The 6,713-nt window shown below is 37.8% G+C and overlaps 1 non-coding gene across 1 annotated transcript; it reads right to left on the minus strand.

Annotated features, from left to right (window-relative positions):
- Positions 1-4,869: 4,869 nt before the first annotated feature.
- Positions 4,870-4,976, minus strand: LOC111763639 (U6 spliceosomal RNA). The gene has a single exon (XR_002796471.1). It is a non-coding gene; the product is annotated as a U6 spliceosomal RNA (small nuclear RNA).
- Between the last annotated feature and the right edge of the window lie 1,737 nt (positions 4,977-6,713).

Raw genomic sequence — 6,713 nt, forward strand, 5'->3', positions numbered from 1 at the left:
CCCTTTAGTTAATAATTGCATAAATTTTCATTTGCTTAGTTTTATACAGATTTATTTATTCCTATAATGTTTAGGATTAGATTCAGTTATGAGTGACAGAAGATTCTAAATAACAGTGACTTAAGTAAGGTAGAAGGTTATTTCTCCTTTAGTAAAATAGAGTCTATAGCTGAGAAGTTCAGAGCTATAATGGAAACTCCACGAATATCAATGGTTAAGTCTCCTCCTTTATTTTACTGCTCTTAGGTTCTCAGCATGTCTTCTACCTCATGATCCAAAAGACCTACTCGTGCTACACACATCTGCCTACATTGCATCCAGAATCAAGGAAAAGAAAAGAATAAGAGTATGCCTCCTCTCTTTAAGGATAGTTTTCAAGAGTTTCAAACATCACTTCTACTTACATTCTATTAGCTAGTGCTTATTCACACAGCTACTGCTAGCTGTAAAGGAAGCCTTGTCCCTGGCTAAAACTTGGGAGATTTGTTCTGAGTAAGATAATGGGAAATTGTGGGACACTTAGCTGTTTCTGCCACACTTCTCAAATAATCTGATAAAATTATAAAAACTATCAATATTATGTTTCATAGGCTTGAACACATTAAATGTTCTATCGGTTTCTTTATTTCTGAAGTATCGCTGAAGTATTTCTGAAGGGTTTACAGTTGCTCTTTTCACATTGGCCTGTTTGTATGATTTGTATACAAGTCCTTTATTGGGCATGTATTTTGTGAATATTTTCTCCCAGTCTGTGGCTTGTTTTTTCATTCTAAGTGTCCTTCACATAGCAGAAGTTTTAAAATTTAGTGAAATACAACTTAGTTTTTTTCTTTCATGGATCAATCTTTTGGTTTGTATCTAAAAAAAAAATCATAGCTAAACCCAAGGTCACCTAGATTTCCTCCTAGGTTATTTTCTAACAGTTTTATAGCTTTTCACTTTACATATAGGTCTATGATCCACTGTAAACTTATTTTTATGAAAGGTATAAGGTCTATGTCTAGATTCATTTTTTTTTGCATGTGAGTGTCCAGTTGATCTATCACCCTTTGCTGAAATAACTATCCCTTCTCCATTGAATTGCCTTTACTCCTTTGCCAAATATCAGTTGACTATTTTTCTGTGGGTCCACTCACATTTAAGAGTGAGGAACTAAAATTCAGTGCATTCATAGGACCAGGGATATGATTATTCCAATGTGAGATCATCAAGTGTTAGTCTTTTTGGCTTTCTCTTAAATCTTTCAAAATCCTGCTAAAGGTTATAACCTTAGCTCCTGCATTTTGAGAGCCAAGGCAGAGGAAAGGAGCTAGGATTCACATTTCCTGATTTTCACTAAATCCCCCTGATTTTAGTAGTCTTTTTTTCCTATAGCTCTTCTGGGTATTTCCAAATGCATAGTCTCCACAATCTCCAGAGAATAAACATTTTGTCTACTACCTAGAGGAGATGATATAGATTTTTTTTTTTTTTTAGGATATACTGGGGCTTGAACTTAGCACCTTGTACATGGGAAGCAGGTGCTCAACCACTGAGCTACATCCACTCCTTGATGAGAGTTGCTTTTTTTGTTTGTTTTTAGGAGGTATGGGGGATCACACTGGGACCTGGTACATGGGAAGCAGGTGCTCAACCACTTGAGCTACATCTGTTCCCTGATATAGATCTTTTTTTTAATACATATTTTTTAATTTTTTTAAAAGATACATAGATTACACAAAATGTTATACACAAAAATAAAAGGGATTCCAACATGCCCCACTCCCCAACCTCCCACCCTTTCCCACATTAACAACTTCTTTCATTAATGTGGTGCTTTCATTGCAATTGATGAACATATTTGGAGCATTGCCACTAAGCATGGATTATAGTTTATATTGCAGTTTACACTTTCTCCCACTCAATTCTGTAGGTTATGGCAAGATATAATAACCTATATCTGTTGTTGCAATGTCATTCAGGACAATTCCAAGTCCTGAAAATGCCCCCATATTTTATCTCTTTTTTCCCTCTCCCTGCCTTCAGCACCTCCAGTGACCACTGTCTCCACATCAATGATCTAGTTTCTTCCATTGCTAGAACCACAATAAGTCTATAGTAGAATACCTGTAAATCTACTCTAGTCCATATTTTATTCCCCAATCTTGAGGATTCTGGGATGGTGATGCCCACTCTACCTCTAATTGAGAGGGAGCCTCAATCCTATATGGATGATGGATGGGACTCTCTTGCTTGCAGTTGTAGACTCTCATGGTTCCTTGGTATGGTGGTTGTCCACTCTCACCTCCTTGTTAGTTGTCTTGGGTGAGTCTAATGAACTGGAGAGTAGGTATTGCAACTCAACTGAGGCTCAGGACCCAGCTGGCAGATTAACAGCCCAAAGATTCAAGTCTCTTGGACACACATCTACCAACTCCAGCACCAACTATTGGTTCAAATAGAAGTGACAGAAGAGGCATGTCACATGCCTGAGAAGTCACAACTGAGAAGTTACAACTAAGTCCAAATCTGTCACACTCAGGAGCACATACTCAAAAGTAGGGCCCACTGGCAAGGCACCAAACTTCAGAACTATCTGCCATGTCTGTAGGACCTAGGTGTCTCCAGAGCCCTCACTATTTGGGGTAGTATCTACTTTGGCAATCTATGAGATCTTGCTGAGATATGCATAAGCGTTACCTCTAAGATGACCTCCTGACCACTTTGAAGTCTGAGCCATATAAACTCATTTGTCTTTACTGTTTGTTTCTCTCTTTTATTTGAGGCCTTTTCCCAGTTGCATTGCTAGTTGGTACTTGGTAGTCCCTCAGTGCTAGGGAGGCTTATCCCTATGAATCAGGTTTCATGCTGAGAGGAAGGTAATGCATTTATATGCTGAGTTTGGCTTACAGAGAAGCCACATTTGAGCAACATGGAGGCTCTCAGGAGGCAACTCTTAGGCACCCTACAGCACTAGGTTAAGTTGCAATTTCAAGAGCAAAGGCTCAAAGCATAGTCATCAATATCAAGGGCCCCATCAATGGATCATTCTTCTTCACTAGTCATTGTCCCTGCACATGGGGGATTGTTGCTCTTCCATTTGAGAATATGACAGTGTTCCTCATGGTGGGAATTCAATATGCTTTCAGTTATTGTGTGAATCTCCACCCACTGTGACAATGCCCCACGAACATTTGGCCACATTTATATATCTTATATGTATGCCCAGGTGAACTTCCTCCCAAGTATCCCCCATCACGGACACCCCACACCAGTGACCCTCCCCTGCCAGTTGGAATCCTTCTGTGTTCCAAAACTTCTTCCAAAATAAAGCCAAGAATATTGGCAAGTACAATTAATAGGAAAATGGAATAATAATGATAGGTTTAAACACAAGAAATAAAATACATAATAATTTAGGAAAACTAAAATGCAAATTTAAAAATTGGGATATTAAAAAATAATGAAAAATATTAAATTCTTTTGATGTTTTGCCTTTCATTGCTGTAATATCTGTTGTCCTGTGTGTACAGTGGCATGTTCTTCCATTTCTTTCCCGGTGTCTCACTTTTTTTTCATTTTGTTTTTGAAGAAGTTTTATGTCACAGTTCAGTCACATTCAGAACACAGGGGAATCCCATATACCCAACATCCTCCCCCTTTTCTTCCTTCCCATATCAATAATATTTTTATATGTGGATGGTACATTTGATACAACTGATGTACAAATATTGAAACATAACCACTAACCATGGTCAATGGTTTACATTATGGTCTACACTCTAGACCATACACTTTTATAAATTTTTAAAATAAAATTCAACACAGCCTGTATTCATTATTGCAAGATCATGCAGAACAACTTCATTGCCCCCTAAATACCCCCCTCTTCTGTCTATTCCTCCCTCACCCTCTCCTAAGGCCCATGTTGACCACCAGGCTTCACTCCTTCAAGGACAAGATTCATAGTCACTTGCAATAATGCTGAGGACTTGACACACTGGTCTGTCCTCCCCTATTAGGAACCCCCCATATTCTTGAGAGACACCCATCCCTTTGTTCGAGAACATATCAGGCCTTCCCAGTATGGGAGTCCAACTCCTTCCTGCTCATTATGTGGGTCCCCACCCACTAATACAGAACATTATGACAAAATGATCACTCGCACATTCTCTAGAAGACTGTCCAGGTGCACTCTCACCTGAATGCCCTCCTCAACACTCTAAACCAGTAACCCGTCCTTGTCATATTGCTAAAAGAGATTTCCCAACATTGTAATTTCAACATCGTAATTTTAACCAATCAAAGATATAGATCTTTGATTGCATCTTTCTGACTTTCAACCAATCTCAAGATTGTTAGCGCCAACTTCTGTGTTTAAATATCTTTGAAGACTCCAATTGCTGGCATCAATTAAAAAGTTGAACAGTTTGATATAAATTTAAGCTGATTTTTCAGGAATTTTCTGAGGTGAACAATAAGGTTATTTACAAGTTAATTTTCCCTGGTCAAAAATTTCCTGTAGTAGTAAAGTCATATTAAATACAGTAGCTGTCAGCTTAGATGGTTTCACTTCTAACTAGTATTAGTAAAATGAAGAAGATTCAATAGCCATTCCAGGAATCTGGCAGAAAAATAATGTTCTGTTTATTAGGTGAAATAGTTCTGGATATGCTGCAGTAGATTATCAGATCTCAGTGTCTTAACATAATTTATTGATTCTACAGTCAGTCCTATGAGTTGGTGAAGGACTTTGTTCCACATGGTCCCTAATGTACTGAGACTCTACCATCTTTCAACTGCACCCTCAGAAATTCATGGTGAGGATGAGAGGAAGAGTGAGTCTTGCACCTGCAATTAAGTGCTTTGGCCAGCAATGCTTTATGAATTTTTAATATGCAATGCTTTATGAATTTTCATGTCATTCTTGCATAGTGGCCATGCTAATCTTCTCTGTATCATTCCAGTTTTAGTGTATGTGCTGTCAAAGCAAGCACTACTCAGAGCCTCTTAACTAGAACTTTTCTTTTTTGATTACAAAATCTTTATTTTTTTCCTTTTTTAATCTTTTTTTAAAGATACATAAATCACACAAAATATTACAATAAAAAATATAAGAGGTTCCCATATACCCCACTCCCCACACCACCCACTCCTTCCATATTGACAACTTCTTTCATTAGTGTGGTACATTCATTGCATTTGATGAGAACATTTTGGAGCATTGCTACACATCACGGATTATACTTTATGTTGTAGTTTACACTCTCTCCCAGTCCATTCAGTGGGTTATGGCAGGATATATAATGTCCTGCATCTGTCCCTGCAATATCATTCAGGACAACTCCAAGTCCTGAAAATGTTATGGCTCTGCCTAACTACTAGGCACCTGGGAATGTCTTTTTCCATGTATTCAGGAAATGGATCAAAACAATAGTCATTTCTACTACAGTGCTTGAAAACAATTGGAAATTAATAACACCACAGACAAATAAGCATGCTACATATTTTTATATTACTTAAGTTTCAGACTGTATTTCTTATTGGTGTCCAATTCTCACTGACTGCTTTCATATTAAAATCTCCAGTCTTGGCTTTTGTAGGCAACATTCTGAGACCTCTTCACTTTCTTTTTAATTTCCATTGATGAAGACATAAAGATGACGAAGAGTTATTTATTTATCTTTAAGATTTCTGTCCTTATCAGGCTTAAGAATGATATCTTTTGCAATAACTGGAAAGGTAGGACATGAAAAGAACAGTGAAGTTTATATTACGAAGTATCTAAACTTGATTTTATGTCAAAGGAATCGCCTATCTCCCATCTCTTATACTAAACATGTTTCTCTCATGGCATTTGCTGCACTAGACTAGTTAATGTTTTACTTCCATCTGGACCCAATCCTGAGATACGTCACCAATGACACTATCCAGACTTTATTGCAGATGGGATTAGAGAAAAGGAATGTCTATAATCACACACAAACAGGCACTCTTACACAACAGAAGACCTATAATCCTATATAGTCTTATGTGATATGCTCCCAGTGTTGGAGTGGGGCAGAGTATGATATAGATATTTTTCAAGATTTACCTGCTTGTTTTTGGAGCAGGATAAACTTTGCAAGCTCTCTGCTAACAGTGTATAGTTTTAGAATTATACCATATTGAAAATTTTAGTGCCCATTCCGAGACAAACATATAAGAACATTTCCATTTTAAAACAGAATTAACAGGTACAACTTTCTGCACACATATTATATCCAGAGAGATTACAATGTGCTTCATATAGATAACTCATTTAGTCCTCAAAACAGCCTGTGATGTTGGTACTATTATTATTTAACCATTTGGAGATGGGGAAATGGATTCAGGGAGACTGAGTTAACCTGCCTTGGCCACACAGCTAGTAAGTGTTGGAGCCAGGGCATTGATGCAGGCCTCTGGTTCTAGACCTGTACTCTTAGCCGTGGCTGAGGCTCGTCCAGAGTCTTAAGTACCTCACACACATCCTTGGAATTTGGCTGTCCAGTTGAAGGTCTGTGAAAAGTGGGAGTTAGTAGAGGCCATTGGATTTAAGTATTATTGCAGGGAACATTGAGTGTTTAATAATATTTCCCCCAAACCCTAAAATTTCAGGATCCCATAGGAAGCCTAAAAGGATTCATGGTAAAAATGAGGTGCAGTTAGTTAGACTAGAAGTTGTGCAGTGGGATTTATGTCTAAGGTCTAAA

This window comes from Dasypus novemcinctus, chromosome 11 (assembly GCF_030445035.2).
Source record: "Dasypus novemcinctus isolate mDasNov1 chromosome 11, mDasNov1.1.hap2, whole genome shotgun sequence".
Lineage (NCBI taxonomy): Eukaryota > Metazoa > Chordata > Mammalia > Cingulata > Dasypodidae > Dasypus > Dasypus novemcinctus.